Genomic DNA, 22,904 nt, shown 5'->3' with positions numbered 1-22,904 from the left:
AGCCATCCAGTAAAACAGTTCTCTGTACCTATCCAAGCATGTCCAAAGGGCAGCTTCAGGTGTATTCTCCAGTCCAACTGGTGAATCTGGGCATTTTGAGGCAATGTTACAACTGCCTCATGTACACAGACAACTCCCTCCTCCTACCACCAAACACTAACACATGCGAGAGATGCAATTATACAGCCAAACTGGAGGCTACGCTCTCTCAACCCAAGACTGGGTCAGACAGTCAAGAGGAGAAGGGAAATACTTGCATTAAACCATCAGTCTCACATAAACCCATTAAAGCAGCACTGGAAAAAAGCACACATAAATAGATGAAAACATACTCAGAGGCTCTAAATAAAATTCTGCAAAACCAACAGAGACCTCCAAAGTAAACATCCAAGCAACCTCCATCCCCCAACACAAACCATAAAACACATACTTCATAAAACCAATCTGCCATGCAATCACAGCCGTTAAGGCAAAATAACATACCCAACACACTAGTAATAGGTGACTCTATAGTCAGGCATACTGATGTCTGTTGGGTGCCAGGATCCACCACATAACACAAGCACTCAGGTCACTACAGAACAAGTACAAATATGACTCTGTCATTGTCCATGTTGGTGTGAATGACCTGAGCCGTACCTCTCTGGACTACATGAAAAGAGACATGGAAGAGCTTTCTGATCATGTAGCCCAGGCCAGTATGACCCTGACCCTGAGTAGCATCCTGCCCTCACCAAGAATGATACCACAGTATAAAGAAAAAAATCTCAATTTCAACAATTGTCTAAGTTTCTGGTATCATTCAAAGGGGATCCAGTGTCTGTCCACCTGGAATGACATGCTCGACAAGCCACACTGCTTCGCTAGAGACAGCTTGCACCTGTCACCCTTAGGCTTTCGAATACTGGCCAAGGCTCTTACCACCCCCATAGTGCCTTTTTTAGGCAAGGCTCAAAAGACAAACCTACTGCCGTAAATAGCACACGTTACAAAAAACTGAGGGTAGTGCTACTCAATGCCAGAAGACTGAACCTCAAAATGCACACACTCGAGGCACTCCTCAGTATGGAGAAAATCGATATATGTGCACTACCAGGCTACAACTTATACCATACATTTCGGCCACAGAACCCAAACCGAAATACAAAAGGCGGGGGCTTATCCATATTCATCAAGGATACCCACACCTCCAGGTTAGTGGCACAGCACGATGCTTCAGAGATCATCCACGTGCAACTAACAATGGGCAAAACTGCAACTCAAATTGTAGCTTGCTACGGATCACCCACTATGTCCCAAAAACCCCATTCCACATTCCTGGAAACACTCGGAAACTTAAAGGTCCTACCAAACACCCTAATATTGAGTGATTTCAATTATCCAAACATTAACTGGGAGAAGTACTCAAGTACTAACTCCCTTGCCCAACATTTCCTAGAATTTATAAACTCAAATGCCCTGGTACAACTGGTCAACACTCCCACCAGAGGTGACAACATATTCGACCTGGTTATCACCAACACGGGCAACCGGTATTCCACACTGGAGGTCAACCCCTCGCTGGTTATATCTGACCATAAACAAATCACTTTGGATATCCACATTCTGCCCTCACCCCCAGACAAGAAAGCCACCATGAAAAACGTTTCAAAAGCAAACTTCACGTTACTTAAGACCGAGGTGGAAAGTTTCAAAGCCCCCACGCTGAAGGGTAATGCTGTCCAAGCTGCAAAATTCTTTACTAATGCATTCTACGAGCACCTACAAGAATGCATGGATCATGCCATCCCAAGCAAAACCAAGACTCACTCCTCCAAGAAAAGGAAACCAGTCTGGTGGACTCCTGCCATAAACAAGCTATACAATAGAAGGAGGAAACTAGTACAGAAAAGAGTAAAATCCCAAGAAGGGAGGACATCCCTGATCAGTATCAGCATGAAACTATGATCCCTCATAAAATCATCCAAGGCGAGCTTTGAAAGAAAAATTGCCAATGACTCCAAAGATAGCCACAAGGCATTCTTTAGCTATGTCAAGAATCTAAGTGGCAATGCTCAGATCTGCTCGGAGTTAGTGCAGAATGGCACAAAATACACTGAACCGACCAATATCGCCAACATCCTGGCAGACAGGTTCAGTGCAAACTTCACCCTCCTCTCAACCCCAAGAGGGCCCGTAACCATACCAGAAGAATGTAGAGTCCCTGAAATCACAGACACTCAGGTTAAAGCAGCCCTCTCCAAAGCCAAAAACACAGCATCAATGGGACTGGATAGTGTCCCAGGCTGCATCTTACATGAGCTCAAAGATGAACTAACCCCTCACCTAAACGCACTGTTCAAACTCAGCCTCTCCACAGGCTACATACCCATAGAGTGGCGCACAGGAACTATCGCCCTATAAGCCTGACTAGCTTGGTCTGCAAGACTATGGAGGGCATTATCATGGAACTCATTAACAGAGACATTGGGAACCTCCAAACACTGGACCCTACCCAGTTTGGCTTTGTTAAGGGCAGATCATGCCTCCTAAACATGGTGGACTTCTTTGAAATAGTTACCAAGGCTATAGATGAGGGAAAGGTGGTACACACAGCCTACCTTGACCTCGCAAAGGCCTTCAACACCATTTCCCATTGTGGTATTATAGACAAGCTCAGCAGCCAGAACATAAACCCCTACGTCACAAGATGGGTTGCCACCTGGCTCATGGACAGAACCCACATGGTGAGAGTTGCGGGAGCTAGGTCCGACTCTAAATCAGTTACAAGTGGAGTTCCCCAGGGCTCAGTCCTAGGACCCCTCCTGTTTGGCATATACATCTCAGAGGTACAGGCAAGCACAGGAGGACTATGGCTGACCAAGTTAGCAGACGACTGCAAACTAGGGGCTATAACTGACTCTCCGGCTGACATAGACATCCTCCAAAAGGGTCTCACTGAGACGGATACCTGGTGTCAAAATCATGGCCTCAAGCTAAATGCCAAAAAGTGCATAGTCATCCCCTTTGGAAAAAACAAAATACCCACAAACTACCACATAGGTGGTAGTCCCCTAAATATGGAAGACATAATAAGGGATCTGGGGACCCAAGTAGATAGTAATCTCACCTTAGATAATCACATTGCCAAAGTGGTTAGAAAATCCTTCTACATGGCCCATCTAATCACAAAAAGGTTTGCATCCAGATCAAAAGAGGTCATTGTGACCCTCTACTCATCACTCATCAGACCCATACAATGCCCCATTTCAGATGTACCTTACAAGACACCTGCAACAGCTGGAAAGACCACAGAAGTACCTCACCAAGAGGAACACTGGCCCCAAATAGATGCCCTATGCAGCTCGACTGAAGAAATTACAGCTGTACTCGGTTTAATACTGCCTACTCAGAGGTGATCTCTGCCTGACATACAAGGCCATGTCCAACTCAGAACTGATGGACATGCTCCAACTAAAGAAAACCTTATCCCCCGAGCCACACGCTCTGGGGATCTAAACCTCACCACAACAATAAATAGGACATGCTGGAGGGATAGATTCCTGTCCCAGAGACTTCCCATGCTTTGGAACAAGATCCCAATCTACATTAGGCAAAGCTCCTTGCTATCATTCTTCAAAAGAAATCTTGATGAGTGGATGGGAAACAGAAAGTTTACCTCGGGGATCACTTCAGTGGGTCTGCTGGACAGAGGCACAGGGAACTAATGTAAGGGGGTGGCGAAAGCCAAAACATTCTGGCTAGGCTTATAAATGCCTTCGGGCAGATAGCCTAGTACCTACCTATGAACCTATAGATATATATATATATATATATATATATATATATATATATATATATATATATATATATATATATATATATACACACACACACACACACACACACACACACACACACACACACACACACACACACACACACACACATATATATATATATATATATATATATATATATATATATATATATATATATATATATATATACACACACATACATGTACATGCATAAATACATTTCCTGTACTGTTGAATGACTATGCTGGATGATATATTTGTGAAAATGTCATGGTTATCTTTATTTGACATGGCTTAGTAGTAAATCACTTTGGCTATGGTTTGCAGGGTTTTGGGTTCGAGCCTTATAAAGGCTGTTTATTTTGTTGCTGGGCAGAAAAAGGTCCGTTGGATACAGAGTGATTAAAGCACTTTTAAGCAGTTGTAAGCAGGTTTGCATGGGTTTGCCTGGAGGTAAGCACTGCTAACTTCTGGTTACAGTTTCTAATAATGATTTTGCTTCTCAATTGCTTAACCTGTGTAAGCATTGCTTATTCCCCCGCAAAGACGCTTAAACCTGCTTACTGCTGCTTAAAAGTGTTTACTCCTGCTTACCCCTGTGCTAATTTCTTTAAAAGAAATGAAAAAGGGTTGATAGGAAAGTAGTGAAAAAGGGGCACAAAGAGGGGAAAGACAGTAGGGAAAATAGCTAGAAATGTGCAGGATGGGTGTAGGGAATGTCCATAGCTGCCCATTTCTTCTACAGCAACAGCTGTGCATATACACTGATTTGAAGGTAGATTTGGACACATACCCCTGAGAGAGGGGTGAGGACAACAATAATATGTTGTAAAGCCAATTAGATCAGATTTCAAGTGTCCAATGGACATGTGTGCGAAATGGACAGCTATATATAGGGCAATAATTTTTTTGAGAACAGATTTCCCTTTTTTTTTTTTTAAGGTAAGAGTGGTATGTTGGGGAGGGATAGTAGGTATATTTCGGGAAGTAGGTTGGGTAGGATAACAGAGAAGACAGACAAGACAGTATAGAGGGGCAGCATAGGACACATGTGGGGGGTTAACACCTTGGATGGAGAAGGGTGTTTGGAAGTCAGAAGCCCATGAGCCCCACAGTGGAAATAGTGGGACTAAGGTCCCTACCCATGGGCAGTCACCACTGCACCTTCACAACCTCAAAGGTGGCTCTGCTGAGGGCTATGTAGGATGGCCTGACTGATGCTGTAGTTGTGCCGTGCAGCCCTCAAGCTGGTGTAGCATATCTACAAACTCCCTGTGGAGCTCGCTATGCACTACACCCTGGACCTTGCAAAGGGTGACAGTGCCTTGTCTACGCCCACTCCCAGGGAGGGGAGAGTCCCATCCGCTAAGGCGGTTCCAGCTGAAGGTGATGCAGGACCAGCAGATGTGAAGGTCCTGTGGTGGGCCCCAGACATGTTGGTGCCTGGTGGCATGACCAGATGAGTGAAGTGAGAGAGGTGGGTCTGCTGGGACTGTCCTTCCCAAGCATGGTATGGTGTTTCAGTGTTACAACATATGTGCATTAGTAATAGTCAACACATTCCAGGATTAGGTATAACAGGATGCACAGATATTCCCATTAACCCGAAACACTAGGTATGGAACAGTTGCATAGCAATTAGAACACATGCATATATGGAACTGCAGTGGCCATTACAACAGCATGCAGGCACATTGATGGCAGCATGCCACATGAATGTGGGAGTATTTCAGCATGGCACATGCATAGAAACAAATATAAATATTTATCAAACAATAGGACATATGTCCCAAGTATATCCCTGTGGCTCTCATTACTTTCCTAGTCAGTGCTGTGATCTGTACCTTACAGGTATTATTACACTACCCTATGGCCTTAGTTTGGACAGTGGTATGGATTTAGACAACTATATACATGAACTGAGTTTTACATGCAGCAGATACCTCTTACCTGGTATACCTGTGGAAGTTTTGTTTGTTAACACTACCTGACTGTTTCTACATTTTCCCAGATTCCAGGTTGATGTTATGCACATATCTGTTCATCTCTTATTGCATACACCCTGGGCATGTCTTGACAACATGCATGTGAAACCAGGACATATTTTGACTATTGCCCTCATAAACCTTTGGTGAGTTGTACAATGACATGTTTGTTTTCATTGACATTTTCCAAATATGTACAGGCCTGACAGTCAGTTATGTGACACTAAATGCTGCCTACATGTCAGAGATTAGCACACTGATATGCCTTGGGGACAGGGTAATAGCCAGCAGATATGGGCCAAATAACTGGACATTCTGGACAATTCTGTACACTTGTGGGGTATTATTTTGCATACAGCTTACTACCACTCCCAAGATTTGAACCATGGCTTTGTCTGCTAAAGATAAAACAGTGTCCATCACAGCTGAGTATGCTATATAGATATTGCTGTATATCTCTTTTCGGATTTCTGTCTATAAGCCTCCCGTGGTTTTACAATATGACCTTGTAATTACAATACTCTTATACAGGGTTTTCTAGACAGTTTTATTATGTAGCACTGTGTGGATGACTGTGATGAGTAAAACCTTATTATTCAGAGCAACTGCAGCACTAACAATGCCATAAAATACCAGAGTAAACAGTACCAGTCCAGTATTTAAATATTTTATTTCTACGCACAGTTGTCGTATCTGACAGGCCTGTGGGGGGAATGTTTGTTAGCAGTACCTGAATGTTGCCACACATATTACCAGATTCTACATTAGTATTATGCACATACGTCTTACTCTGCTACTGCACACACTCTGGTCACAGCTTCACAACATGGGAGTGGAAATGGGACATACTTTGCTTATTACTCTCATAACATTTTGAGGAGTTGCTAGAGTGACAGGTTTGTTCTTATAGATGTCTGACAATCAGATGTATGTCATTATTTGCTGCCTAAACGTCTGGGATCATCCCACTGATTTGCCAGGGGACAGGGTGACAGGCAGCAGATATGGGCCAATTAACTGGACATTCTGAACATATCTATACAGTTGTGGTGTATGATTCTGCATACAGATTACTACCACTCCCAGGATTCAAACCATGGCTGTGTGTGCTAAAAATGCAACAGTTCATCTCTCAGTTGGGTGTGTTATTTGGATAATGTTGTCTGTCTTTCCACTGTTTTCTAAGTCTCTCAGTTGTACAATATGACCTCTTGTGATTACAACAGTCATATACAGACATTCCTACACATTTTATTTATTTAGCACAGTGTGGGTAACAGTGTTTAACACAACAGTACTATTAAGAGATTGCAATTCTACATTACCATATGATACCAGAGTAAACACATGCAGTCCAGCAGTTAGACCTTCATTCATAGGTTTATAGATTAGTACTAGGCTAAATGCCCTTGTGAGCCATTTTGAGCCTAGCCAATTATCCCTTGTGAGACTCAAACCCTGTACCTTGTGTTTGTAAGGCAAACACCTTAACCATCAGGCCACCCTTCCAACATCTTTATTTGACCCCTTAAATAGAAGGTTTAGTTCCTAGCTCCACCCCCTCAGTTCACAAATGATTAACCTTAAGTGACCTATTCTATCTTATGTATGAGTCCTTAATTGATCAGTTCTAATTTCTGCCTGACTCACAAGAAACAGAGCTGTGGTGTCTTTTGAAGTTGTATTATGCAGTTAAAAGCAGAACACAAGCAAAACGCAAGGAAAACAAAACAAATCACAGCACTCAAAATATAATACGGCAATAAACCAATACAAAATACAACAAATAAAACGCAAATCAACCTTTCCCTCACAGCAAAGTGTAGCAGAGTATGGGTGAGCCTTTCCAATAAAAATAATTGTCAGGCTGTTAACCTTTTATTTACATACAGCCTATATGAGACTCTTTCTGCCGTATTCTCTGGTGTATTCAGAACATGCCTTAAACAATACAGGTTTTATACTGGCAATTAACTTACTACTAATTTCAGATTTATTTCTTATGACAGTACATGCATGAGTATGACTAACCTGCCTCACGATGCAACCTCTGCAATCTGTAGGCATGGACTTCTCGATTCACAGCCTGCTCATCTGCCACTGTCAAAGACATAAGATGAATATTTAGTCATACCTATCCATAATAAATATGAGTTGGCAATTATTAAACAGGTAGTGGACTGATACTTACACACAGCTGGGACACCCCCCCCCCGTACTCCTATCTTCTTCGATCCACTGATCCAAGAGCTCCCTCTTTCTCTGCTTCAGTTTGGCATTGTGATGCCTGACCTGCTCACCAGTTCAAGGTATACCAGTGGCACTGGTGAGGTTCATAGGTTCATAGGTAGGTGCTAGGCTGTTGGCCATAGGGCCTATATAAGCCTAGCCAAAGGTCACAGGCGAGATGGTCCCTGGCTTCCACTTTATATTGGGAACCCTGGTACTGGCCCTGCAGCAGTCTCTGGTCATGGTCTTTAACAAGGAGTCCTGCCATGACTTTGGACTCCTGGATGCCCCAGCGCTGCGCCTGAAAGCACAGTCCCTCTTCCACAACAGTCATAGTGCCTACGGGGGGAGCTGCAACCAGTTATGAGATGTATTCCCACCTGTTGGGTTTAAACTGGACTGATTTCCCAAACTTTACCATGATTGGACGGTTTTGAAAATGCTAAGCTATGGGCAAATCTGCTTAACTAAGGTTGGCATTGCTTAAAGGGGTATACCAATGGGCAAACTGATTTAGCTGGCCTACACATTGCCTACACCTAGTAAGCAGGGCTGTACAAAGCTAAGCGTTCCTTAAATTTGAATTTGCATACTATTTGCTGTTTGGCATTGATTTATTATTCATTACATGTTATATATGTGTTTGGTATCTATGATTCATGTGCATGTACACTCTATGGAGTCCTTGTGTTTATTAGGGCATTTCAACACTTTATCACAATGACACCTCACATCTGGACTTAATGCAGTACTCCAGTTCACATATTTATGTTATGCAGTAGGTTATACAACATAAAACTGTATATAGAGTCCTTTCCCATGTTAAGTTTTATATTCCTATAGTGACGATCCGTTTGGTGATACCTCATTCTTAAACGTATGTACTGCTGTGATGGCTTAGTTGTTAACTACTGTGACTATAGTATACAGGGTCCTGGGTTCAAGACCTGCCATGTCTGTTTATTTTGTTTCTGGGCAGAACAGTGGCTGTTGCATACAGAGTGATTAGGGCACTTTTAAGCAATTGTAAGTGGGTTTGCACAAAGGTAAGCAATGATAACCTCTGGTTAAATATGTTTACAGAGAGTAAGCTTCAATATTGCATAACCTGTGTGTGCATTGATTACCCCCATGCAAACGGGCTTACACCCTCTTACTACTGCTTAAATATGCTTACTTCCACTTACTACTGCTTATTAGTGCTTACTCCCGCTTACCCCCACACTAATTTAGACAGAAATGTAAAATGGTTCTTGGGAAGGTGGTGAATTTGAACACTCTATGGATTTATCATTCATTACACATTATACCTTCGATTTGTATCCCTGATTCATGTGTACATATACTGTATGGGGCACTTGTGTTTATCTGTGGATTTTGCACCATTACTACAAAGACACCTCACATCTGCATTTAATGCAGTACTCCAGTTCACAACTATATGTTATTTAGTAGAGTATGTAACAAAAAATGTTATGCATAAAGTGATTTGACATGGAAATGGACGATACTGGAGTGAGACTTGAACCAGGAATGACTGCTCTGGCCACTACACTATTGCAGTACTGCTTCATTGATACTTATCTTCTTGTGCTATTTAAGCTGCAGTATACGTAGCTAAGTAATGGGCAAACCCACGTACCTATGGTTAAATTTTATCTGTTTGCTAAAAAAATTTACTTATTTATATTATTATATTTTAACTATTGCTCTTATAAACTTGGGGTGGTTGTTGCTGGATGTATGCAGCCATCTATGCGCAGTCTCACTCATTGTTATTGCTAAACTGCAGTTCTTGATTGCAGGGGCATGTATATTCTGACAGCTCTGTTCTCAGACACGCCCCCTGCACTCATCCACGCTCCATGTCCGTTTAGGAGCTCAGGCAAATGCCTTCAGTAATATTGATGGCGCACTGCTGTGCAGCCCCTAAATAGTTGTTTCTATGCAGGACTAAGCTAGTCCTGCACAGAAGATTAGTGAATCCGGGAGAATGTTAATATGACTTATTATTATGCAATCTCTTTTATCTTGTTTGATGGAAGGGGATCATGTTTAAACAGAATATTAAATATTGCAAAACAGTTGCACTCTGCTTACAGCACAATCAGCTTATTGTCATAGTGGTGAGTTATGTGAAATGGTATAGACTAGGATGAGCAGTAAATGGTACGAAGGAAGTGTCCTGCAGATGTTTGTATATAACAAAATCCAAGCTGAAATGTAGAAACTCCAAATGGTAAATTCACAGAATCCCAGCAACAAACACGACCAAAGCACATAAAATATTCCACGAAAAAAGTGTCACGTTCCAATCGGTTAAAAAAACTGGTTTAATGTTCAATACAATGAAACAGGTTGAGCGCTTTCATCTACTAACCATAAATTTCCTCAGAACACTCATCATTAGTCTCAATTCCTTAAATACATATAAAACTCCCGCCCTTAAAAAACAATTAAACAATTAAAAGTGAAACCAAATCATTTAAAAGAGACATTCACATCAAGAAATAACATACCAAAATATATAAAATGTAACATATATAAGAAAACTATCAGTTCCGCAAATTCTTATCCTATGTGACATTCTATAATGAAACATCTAATTCCCAATATAGGAATCTCACTTACAATTACCCATCAGTTCAATATAAAAATGTATGTGTGTGTTATACTGAATACCATAGTATATTTGATGCAGAAAATGTATTAAACTCTTATAAGGGGGTTGGTAGGTTCATATTCATTAATTCCAGGGGGACAGGCCACATTTAATCTTATCTGCAATTTGATTTCCTTCTCCCCTAAAATAGCTTTGATATTACCCCCTCTAGGATTATTCCTAACCACCTCTAAGATGGCAGACTTGAAAGTTTCACATCCAATGCTGTCCTCTACGTGTCTGTATAATGCATTATTCTTGTCCTTCCTTTTAATACAATATAGATGGTCATATTTCCAATTTCTAAGTCTTCTGTCCATTTTTCCCCACATAATAACATGGACAATTTAATAGATGAACGTATTGATATTGATTTATATAGATTTTTAAATGTTGATAACCCTGTGCTAGCCACGATTGTAGGCATACCCAAAATACACAAATGTATCCACAACCCTCCCTTTCGACCTATTATATCTGGAAGGAGGAGTAAAACATTTCCATTTGGGAAAGTTATTGATTTTTGGTTAAAACATATATTAAATGATTGCTAAGGAATATGAGATAGTGAACAGGCTTGCAGAAAAGTCCACAATAACTAGATATGTACACTATGGAGATATAAGGACTAGGGGAGAAATATTGAATGAGGCTACAAATAAATTTCAAATGTCAAGTGAAATGAGATTAGACAACTTAGCAGTGATGTCCTATACAAAGTCATGAAAAACATAACAAGGCCTCATTTGGTCATACTAAACACAGTATCTCAGTAGGTCAAAGTTCAAAGGTAATAAGCTGTATAGTCTCAGACAAATTTATGCCATTCAGTCTCATCAGCACTCCATGTAAAATTATGTGGAGAACAAAAGTAAAACTTATTTGTAAGTACTCATGGACTAGTTTTGGTTAGATATGGTACAGCATTGGTCAGTTCAGATCTTCCTTTTTGATTCTTGTGACATTTTGTTTTCTGATTTGGAGATAAACAGTTTTCTTATTGGATGATCATTCACATTGACATGTGTTCTGTTAATGGCCAGGAATTGCTTCATTGAGGCTATGACTGTTGGTTTACTTGTATAATTATCATAAGATCTTTATGAGGGAAACCTGTTTCAAGCTTGCTGAATTTTCTAGATGGTAGTATGTTAACCAATTTATTTGAAATACCCTGTCTGGTACTTTAGTGATATATATTCTGCTTGATTATTTTGAAAATGAATGGAAATACTCTTCTTTACTATGTTATATAACATTTGTTTATGTTGCTTAATTAAATATTATTGTACTGTCTTTCTGATTTGGTAGTACTTGTGAAATCTCTCCTCATTCATTTTCAGGAAAAAAAATTCTGTAAGAAAATTAAACAAAAAAAAAAAATTCTGATTATTTGGCAAAAATAAATGAATCAATACAAAGAACAAAAATTCCACTGGTATTATCACATCAACAATCACATTGTTTAAAAATACATTTCCCATTATTTGTATTATGTTGAGATTTTAAATGAACAGAGGCTTTGTATTTAGCAATATTTCATCCCATGTAAAATATTTATCTGTATAATGAATCATAAACTATACTGAGATAACAGAATCACTAATTTTGCCAATGTTTGAATTTACATTGAAGCTTTGAAAGATTAATACTGACTAAAATTGGCTATGTAGGAAATTACATCATATGATGTCTCATCTTGATTAAAAATGTTAAAGGCAGCACCATGAAAAAGTTAATACATGAATATATAACAATGTCCATTAAAAAGAGACAATAGTAAAACAGAAACAATTAAAACCATGAATAATCTGTGTGTGTGTGTGTGTGTGTGTGTGTGTGTGTGTGTGTGTGTGTGTGTGTGTGTGTGTGTGTGTGCAAAGCAACAGCCAGTAGATGTCAAATCATTGCAGCCCACTAAGCAAATACCCATTTATTCACCTGTGTATGGTGCAATCAGTATATTCGGTGCTTATGTATTATCGCAACCACTTTCCACACTGGGCCATGGTTGCAACACCTTGGTCATCCACTTCACAGCACCTCCCAAACTACATGAGGAAATGACAGTTGGAGTTACCGATAGAAACAGACACACACAAATAACAGGAGACAGAAAAATAAAACTTCTGGGCATGGAAAATGAGCGGCTCTTCCCACAGCTGGGGCAGCCATTTTCTGCAATTTGCCATGGAATGCTATTACTTCCTGAAAGCCATCACTGAGCTACATGGGAGACTCACACTGAGTACAGTGCTTTGAAAAGTGAAGGTGATCTTTCACTTTCTCAAAAATGACATGGGGCTGAGAATATCGTGTCTCCCTCTCGGAAAGGTGTACAATTTTGAACAATGAAGTGCACAGTTCCAAAAAGTAAGCATGGTTTATGTCAGCTACAGGGACTGAGCTAAGTGGAAGAAGGAGCACTGTCCAAAGACTTTCCTGGGATGAAGCTGTCTGTAGTATTGTCACTTATACATTAAGGCTGTTTCCTGATTTTATGAAAAGAAGTCCACATTTTATATAGGTTTACAAACATAAAATAATACAAATACCAGAGGAAATGCACGTTTATGTGAAACTCCTTCGCCTTTCATGACAACTGACAGGAAGGAAGCATTTACAACCAGGCCACCATATACATTCCTGCTGTGATCGGTAAAGTCAATCGTTTCAGTTTCTTTACAGTTATGATACAGTCAGACCCCGATGTCACAGTTACTTATTTAACCTGGCAACGCCCACATAAACTGAATGAGTCATTCCTGTGTCATTCCTGCATCAGACGAAGAATGCTGACAGGTCTGACGTGGTTGCGATAATAAGCAAGTACCGTATATTCTTTGAACCTACTGAATTAATGGGCTGCAATGTTGACAGCTTCACATATCTTTTCTTTAAACAAACTGAGCTGCAGTTTCCACTTTGTCTAGTGAAGCGACTTGCTGATAAATTGTACTTTACTGTGCATGATTACTAAGTGTCTGTAAATGTAATAACTGACAGAGCACAGAATTAATTCTGTAATGAAGCTGAGAGGAGATAGTTTAGTCCTGTTTGAAAAAGCCACACACTGCATAATTGAACTCTCCTTAAATATCTTTACTCCATTATACCATAACACATGTTTTCAGAAATAACTATTTTGTATATATGGATTCAGTGACTTGGAAGAGTTGAAGTGTAGCTAAAAAGATAATACAAAAGGAATACAAAAGGAAGAACCTGTTGTCAGCAGATCAAAAAAAAAAAAAAAAAAAAAAACAATTAAAAGCACAGAGTGCAATACTGTCATCTGTTTATTTGTTTTCTGATTCCAGATTATCCTTTTCAAGGTCAGTATATCGTGGAATGTATTGTAAATTGTATCTAAATTCATGTAATAGTACATGACAAAATAAAACAAGATGAATTTAGATACAATTTATAATAAATTCCAGGACAGGCTGGCCCTGAAAAGGGTAAGCTGGAATCAGAAAACAAAAAGGTAACTTACACTAAGGCACTCTATTTTTTTTAATTGGGTTTTGATCTGCTGACAGCAGGTTCTCCCTTTTGTATTATTTTCTTAACTACACCCCAACTCTTTAAACATACTGAATCCATGTGTACAATACAGCTATTTCTGAAAACTACTGCTGTTATGAGGACCAGCTTGAAGCAGCTTAATTAGAGTTATGAGCACTTTTGTCATGCTGTGGGAGTTATGAAAATTCTAAGAACTGTTCAGGTTACTTCTTGTGGTCTAAAAGTAAATAATTATAATATTTCAAATGATATCAGTAACTTCAATGAGTTCTAACCAGGAGGCATGGTCAAGATGGTGAGTAGTTAGCAGCCCTGTTTTTTTTTTTTGTTTTTTTTTAGCTCTGCTTCATTTTAACATCTCTGACAGGATTTTTACTAAAAGATTCAAATACAATGTTTCAAAACTTGATGGATTTATAGTTGAATGTGTGCTGAAATATTTACTAAAAAACACATTTGAATCTCTTTTAACTGCTTTTTCTTGTCAGGAAAACTAGAAGTACATGAAAGTGCAATGAAAAAAGACATACAGGCTATACTAAGTAATATCAGTGAGTTATCTGTAAAGACAGATAAATTAGAAAACAAAATGGGCAACAAGCTCAAGTGCTGAGTGAATCTCTTAAACAACAATAATCACAAATGTCAAGTATAGAAAAGGCAATGTTTGACTTTGATGGATGTTTACTTGAAAATGACAGAACTGAATTTCTTCTGAAACAAAACAACTTATTCCTGGAAAAATAGAAGACCTAGAGAACAGATCTAGGAGGAATAACATCAGGATTTATGGGATTCCTGTAAAAGAAGATGGAAACAGTATGATTCAATTCCTTAGTACCTGGATGCCTAATACTTTGAACCTGCCTGAAGCTTTTTCCTTTGGCATTGAAAGGGCACATAGATCACTTTCTAACTTATCTTTAAAGGAAAAAAAAACTTCATCAAGGTCAGTTATTTTAAGATTTTTCTCAAGTCAAGAAAATAATTTACTCTTAAAAGCTGCATGGACTAATTATCCTGTAAAATTAAAGAAAATAATATAAAACATGATGACTATTCAACATTAGTGATGTCAAAGAGAAAAGCACATGTGCCATTTCTTAAAAGCTTAAAGAAAAACAACATTAATGCACAAATATGTTTCAAGCAAAAATAAGGATGCACCTTCCAGAAGTAAAGAAGATTTTCAACACCTTGGAAGGTGCAATTGACTTTATACAGAAAAGTAAAATCCTAGAAAAAAATAGAAGAAATGGACTGGAATCTATCAACGTCTTTAAGATAAATGCAACAAGAGATGGTTGGTTAATAAAAGATACAGACAGTAAAAAAATGAAGAAAAAATTAAACTCGATGTATTTCATGGTTATGAATTCTTATTAACTCAGGAAAGACATTATAAACAAAGTATAAAAATATACCTTTTTACTTACATAAAAGTTACTATTGGAATAATATCAAATAATTAGAGTAATATTCACACTTTTATAGGTTAAACCTGGATCACACTTAAGTGTCATTCTTTTAGTGCAAGTTTCTATTCTATGTCTCCTTTAAAAAAAATGACAGTCTGCTTTATATTAAACATCTCATGCAAATAATGCTTACTGAATCATTAAATGTTCTTTCTTTAAATACAGTTCAGTGGTTAACATACTTTGAAATGTTTTTTTGTTTTTTTTCTAGTGGTTTGGAAGGGTTTGAAGTAAAGATGCATAATGTAAAGGTAGCTTGGATTCACACGTGAATGTTTTTGTGTGAATTGTAGCTGATAAGAAGATATGAAGACCAGCTTAAGGCAGAATTAGAGGCATGAACACTTTTGAGATGCTGCGGGAGTTCTGAAAATTTGAAGAAATGTACAGGTTACTTCTTTCTGCGTAAAAGTAAATAATCATAATATTTTGAATCATATGCTAATATGTCAATGAATACAAGTTAGTAAAGCATTGTTATAATTGAGTGGAACAGAAAACTATATATATTGGTGAACTCTTTTTGGATGCCAGGGGCTGGATCTAAAGATGCAAAAAATTACTTAGACACTATATATAGCATATTACCTGAAAGATGAAGTCATAATGGATGGTGAATTTAATTGTATTTTATCAGACAAAGATTCACCTACAAGTAGCTGAGAATCACATCCTCAGCCAAATACTTAATGATTTTTTTAAATAATGAATTTAAAGGATATATATGAGCTAAAGAAAAATAAGCTCACTTTAATTCACCCATTATTCATGTAGATATGGAACATAAACAAATGTGGATACAATATTTGTCTCAAACAATCTGTTTTCACATACCAGAACAGTTTAAATAGTTTCATGTCTATTATCAGACCATTATGCTATACTCTTTAATATTATTTTAAAAACTGACAATTTAATACATCACAGGAGATTGCCAGCATATATTATTAAAACAAAAGGATTCAAAGATTGGTATGTTATAGAGATCAACATTTTCTTAGAAATAAACATGAATGGAGAAGTTCCTGACATTGTCCTGTGAGATTCATTAAAGGCGTTAAGAGATAAAAGCTGGTATATTAATAAAGCAAGAGAATGGGGCAAATAATTGAATACACTACAGACCAAAATAGACACAATGAATTTAAATATAAAAATAAATGACTCCATCAGACAGTCTGAACTTAAAAATGTAAATACAACATATGTTGAAATTTTAAATCATAAATTTTCAGTAAACTTGGAAAAACATAAAATACAGTCATATTCAGTATACCCTTTAAGCTAGCACAAACTTGCTCTTAGATCAAAGAAAATGAATAAACTAAATCATATCAAAGAAATTATAACACATCTAAATAATAAAAAAGAAAGAATAACTATTAAAGGTCTTCTTGAAGGTTTTAAAATATTCTGTGAAAATATAAATAATAGTACAAATAACCTAGATAATAGTTATACTACTGAAACTTTTCTAAGGGATAATATAGATAAAAAACTAACAAGTGAACAAATAAAAACATTGATAGGCCATTCACTTTAACAGAAACAAAGCATCAAATAAAAAAAATAAGGTACAGGGCTTAGATAGTCCTATACCAGGACTATAAAAAATACTATTGGGTAATGCAGTTAACATACTAGATAAGGTCTACAGAGAAATAAAAACAACTACTGAAGTCCCCCATCTTGGAAGCATTCCCTTATATTATCTATTTTAAAACAAGATAAGGATCCTACAAAGTGTTCATCATATAATTCCATTTCACTTTTAAATGTGGACTATAAGATGTTCATGTCAATTTTAGCTAAAAGAAGTAATCTATTTATACCTAAACTAATTAGCAATGATCAAATTGGGTGTAGTTTAAATAGACAAGTAAATATAACACAATAAGAATGCATATATTAATAGACTATGCAAATAAAAATAAAAAAAAACACTTTCTATCATTAGTCTTGATTTAGATAAGGGTTTTGACTCAGATAATTGGTCTTACCTGTTTAAAACATTTATTGTGTATAATTTATCACCTGACCTAATTGCATTAATTTCCATGTTGTACAATAACCTTTGTGCTTGCGTTATAATAGGTTATTTCCCTTCTAATTCCTTTAAATTATACAAAGGCACAAAACAAGACAGTCTATAATCACCTTTACTGTTTGCATTAGCTATAGAACTATTTGTTTTGGATTAGATCCAATAAGAACATTAATGGTATCAAAATAAAAGAAGATTCTGAACTAAAGATTCAACTCTTTGCCGATGATATTTTATTAACAATAGGAAATATAGAAAATTCATTACATGTATAATTAGTTCTATGAGTCAATTTGAAGAAATCTCAAACCTACAATTCAATCTTAATAAAACAAGTACATTACTAATTAATAAAAAATTAAAAATTTCATACAAAAATGTACTTCAATTGGAAAAGCAATCAAATGAAATGCCTTAGTATAATCATTATGTCTGATAGTAAAGAAATTATACAAACAAAATATCAACAGGTTGTTGAAAACATTTTAAGTTTAGTGACAAATTGGGACAAATTCTTCTTTACCATGGAAGAATGATTAATGCTTATTGCGATGACAATGCTCTGTAAAATATTATTTGTCTTACATTTTTTAGTACTATCTCCACCAAACAAATTGATGAAGAAGATAAATAATATTCTACTTAATTTTTCTTGGCATCCTAATAAACCAATATTTTCCTTTGATTAGCAGAGAAAATGTTGAGATAATGGTAGAATTAGGATTCACTGATATTCCTTTGTATGCCACTTCAACAATTTTAAATGTCATAGTGTTGTGAAAAATTCATCTTGTGATTCAAATGGAAAGAAATACATCAAGAAATATTAGTAGTAAATAATAAATACATCACAGCCAGTCATAAACAAATAGTCCCTAATAAATTTATATGGTTATTAAAAGTTTTTGGCATACATGGAATTATACCCTCTTCTCAAATTCCCTATTTAAAAAAAAACATTATTTCCTTTTTCCAAAAGTTCACATATTCTAATAATTGTAGTAAAGACTTAATATTTTCTATGTTTCCAATTGCATATACAAATGACTGCTTAGAAATTCATAACCACAACAAAATGCTAGAATTGAAACAACATAATAACTTAATTTATTGGTATCAATTCTTAAATATTATATATATATATATATATATATATGTATATATATATATATATATATATATATATATATATATATATGTATATATATATATATATATATATATATATATATATATATGTGTGTGTGTGTGTGTGTGTGTGTGTGTGTGTATATCTATACTGTTGAAAATGTAAAGCCCAAATACAATTAAGATTTTGAGAACAGGTTAATTTTACAAATATTTAGGGACTTTGGACACAGAGCTAAATATATTTAGCCTTTATAAAAAATTGCTCCCCAAGTTATGGAAATCCATAATAAATATCAATAATAATGCAATGAAAAACAAATCATATTTGTCACAAATTTATAAAATGTTTAATTTAGATTTATTTATTTATTTAGTTATTTATTTATTTTATTTACTTCCAGTTTGATGACTGGGGAAGTGCACTGGGCCAAGCAGAGACCATTTTCAGTGGATGGTCTGGAAGGAAAGCTCCAATAGGTTTACACAGTAGACAAAGGCATAAATATCCAATTTAAAATACAAATATAAAATGAGGGAGTATATCTTTAAAAAACACAAATGCTAAAATACAGATAAAGTCAAAAGTAATACAGATAATATAATTAAAAGTGCAAGTCATAAAGTGTTAATACAAGTTTAGTGTTTGTCCTAACAATAATGTTAGTGATCAGAGATAGTAGTAGATGAGATTGAAGTGAGGTTTGAAAGAGACTACATTGTAATTTAGGAGGGAAGGGAGCAGGAACAGGAACCGGAAGATTTCAAATATTTAAACAATTCGTGTTGAAATTATTCTTCAGAAATGAATAATGAAGACTTCTCTGAAGAATACAAGGAAATAATATTAAAATCTACTGACAAAACCATGCCTTCATTATACTGGAACTTTTTCACTTGGAAATTCTCACACAGAGCTTTTGTCACTCCTAACAAAATTACAATTATGTATAAGTCAAATAGAATTAAATGTTGGATATGTAATTCTGAAATAACAGCTGATTGGATGCATATGGTATAGGAATGTGAAGTCTCCTCCCCATTTTGGAAAGAAATTAATAACTTAATTTAAGCTCTATGGTCAGATAGATATAATATTTTTAAATATTTAGTTTTATTTAGTGCTCCAGTGCCTGAGATAATTCCAAAAACTCAAGTGCCTCTTCTTTGGTATATTATTGTGATAGCCAGAAAAGTGATTACTAAAACTCAAAAAAGTAAAGATATCCCCTCTAGTGTTGAATGTATTAGTATGGCAAAATGTTTTTTCAGTAATGAATTGGATACTATAAAAATAAGAGCTTCTAATATTACACATTCATATAAATCTTGGCTTAAACTTAAAGACTTGCTTGAACAATATTAAATGTTGTCGACATGTATAACTTTGTTGTAATGATCAGCTGCTGAATGGTATAAATATTTATTTGTTTGTTTTATAATTTATTTGTTTATCTTCTTCTTCTTCTTCTTTTGGCTTTTTCTGGTTAGGGCTCACCACAGTGGATCAACTGTCTGCTCATGATTGGCAGTTTAGTTTTACAGTGTCGAGTTTCCAGTCCGGCGCCCAACCTTCCACAGAAGGCACACACATGCACACACTCACATCTAGGGCCAATTTAGAGTATCCAATCCACCTACAACATGTCTTTGGGATGTGGGAGGAAACCGGAGCACCCGGAGGAAACCCACATGACCACAGAGCGGACATGCAGACTCCACAAATGAGTTTGCTTCATTTATCATGGTGTGTCATAACTATTTTAAAATATGTACCACACACATTAAAGTGGTAAGAATAATATAAAAGTGTTTTATTATCTAGACTAGTAACATTGGTAATTGTTTTGTGATGCATCATCCCTGGTTTATTTATTTATTTCCGAGTTGTACAGCTCTTAATAAAATCCTCAAAACCAGGAAGTATTTGTGTCATAATTGTTTATGCACTATAACAAAAACACTTGCTTAAATTGAAATCACCACTTCTTAAAATGAATGCCTATGTAAACATTTGTCTTATAAGATTCAAAACATTTAATAATAATAAGTATTACAAAGGTTAATGTTATCTTTTCATTCTGCTGTGGATTTGTTTCATACATTTTATGCTGCATTGTATCAACAAAAGCATTGTACGTATTCTGTAATATATTTTAATGAATGTATAGTTTTTCTAAAATGTTTATCATTCTGTGCAATTTCTTGCCACTGCTAGTTGCTAGGAAAACATGCAGCATTCAGTTTTGTAAGTTGTAATATTGCCTGCTTCACAGTTAATGGAGATTATTACAGCATGGTATAAATATAAAGCAGTTACTGTATTCTTGCTTGCCCACTGTAGAAAGAGAACTTATTTACCTGTCAGTCAAGCTACAATGGGTTTAGACAAATAACATTTTACACTTTCTTCTTTAACTTATCAATGATCATACATCATGGTCAGAAACTGGTAAACTTCCCATTGGAATACACATGTATACATCCCTTTTTTCTGTGTATGGACAGTTTCAAAAAACAGAGATTAACTGCTTTAGTCATTTAGAATTAATTTTATTGAAATTGTACATCGATGATCATCACAATTTGTGTTCCATCAACTGCATTATCAAACAATTGTGATGAAAATTAATTACATAATGAATACAACTCTTGGCATTCTCTATACTGATATACATAAAAGGAGATTGCACTCAGATGTGTCACATTATATAGATATATGCCTTTTGATTCAAAGTAATGATATAAAATATTAAGTGATACTAGGTGTAAAAGATGTTTGTTTTAGTGAACACCACATTTTTGCTTTACTTCAAACATGTGCTTGCTGTTCATTATTCACTTACTACAAAACAAAAAATCCTTTCATCAGATGCATCATGTGAGTGCTGATTTTCAAACAATAACATAATTCTTTTAAAAAAGTATAACAATTCTTTATAAACCAATGGATGGTTGGCTTGGTAGATGCAACATTTTAATAATAAAGAACAATATTATAAATTATTTTATAGCTGACATAATCAATGTCTCATTAGAAACTGAATTTGCTGCAGATAATTAAACACTTAATGATGGTAAAGACATCTCATTGCCAGAGTAAAATTTAATTCACTAAATAATTATTACACTATCTGGTAAGAATCCAAAAGTAAAAAAAGGGATCTAACTCCAAATGTCATGACATTTTAATTGCTTTTGATCTGACTTCAGTCTTTTCTGAGACAAAGATGATGGGCTAGCAGAATAGTATACTTACTATACCAGCCTTGCAGTTAGAGTTTTAAAATGTGAAAATAGTAAATAAAATAAAGTGTGGAGTTTAGTGTTCCTGATATATTTTTGTAAAATATGCTATTCTGTCAAGCAACCTGAAATAAGAACACATAGTTATTTGCATAGAAGAAATGTCAAATAAAGGAAATAAAATAAAAATGAGTATGTCACTCCCCAGGATTCACCAATCCTCCATGTAAGACTAAAGTAGTCTTACACGGAAATGCCAGTCTAAGAGTAAGATGGTAGCGCACCATGCATATTAATGAGGGCTCACTGCCTCAACTCAAAGGCTAACACGGAGCATGCACGAGTGCAGGGGGCGTATCGGACTGCCGAGTAGTCCAAAAATCCAAGCCCCTGCAAGTCTCTCAATTGGGAAATGTCAACTGACATGAGCGAGTTCGCCCAAATGTGTACATACCCAACACTACACTCCCCACATTCTAAACCCCAGTACAATTATAAAATGTAAAACTTTTATTTTTTTTTTTATTATTCCCGATATAGCTGCCCGTATTTGCGTGTGTTTGCATGGGTTTGCTGATTTCTTAGCTACAGTTCACAGTCAAGACATCAAAGAGGATAATAAGAAACTTATATGCAACTTAAACAAAATAGCAATAGCATAGTGGTAGAACCTTCACACAAAAAGGAGGCATTCCCGGTTCAAATACCACCACTCCCCTTTTTATTTTCTGTTGGAAATCTGTATATGAAAAGAATTCCTGACATTTATCATTGAAATTTTAGTAAAAAGTATTGAAATGGCCT

Source organism: Protopterus annectens, chromosome 5.part1 (assembly GCF_019279795.1).
Source record: "Protopterus annectens isolate FY-2018-M chromosome 5.part1, PAN1.0, whole genome shotgun sequence".
NCBI classification, from domain to species: Eukaryota; Metazoa; Chordata; order Ceratodontiformes; family Protopteridae; genus Protopterus; species Protopterus annectens.
The sequence above is the reverse complement of the archived record's forward strand: the minus strand, read 5'-3'. Positions refer to the sequence as shown.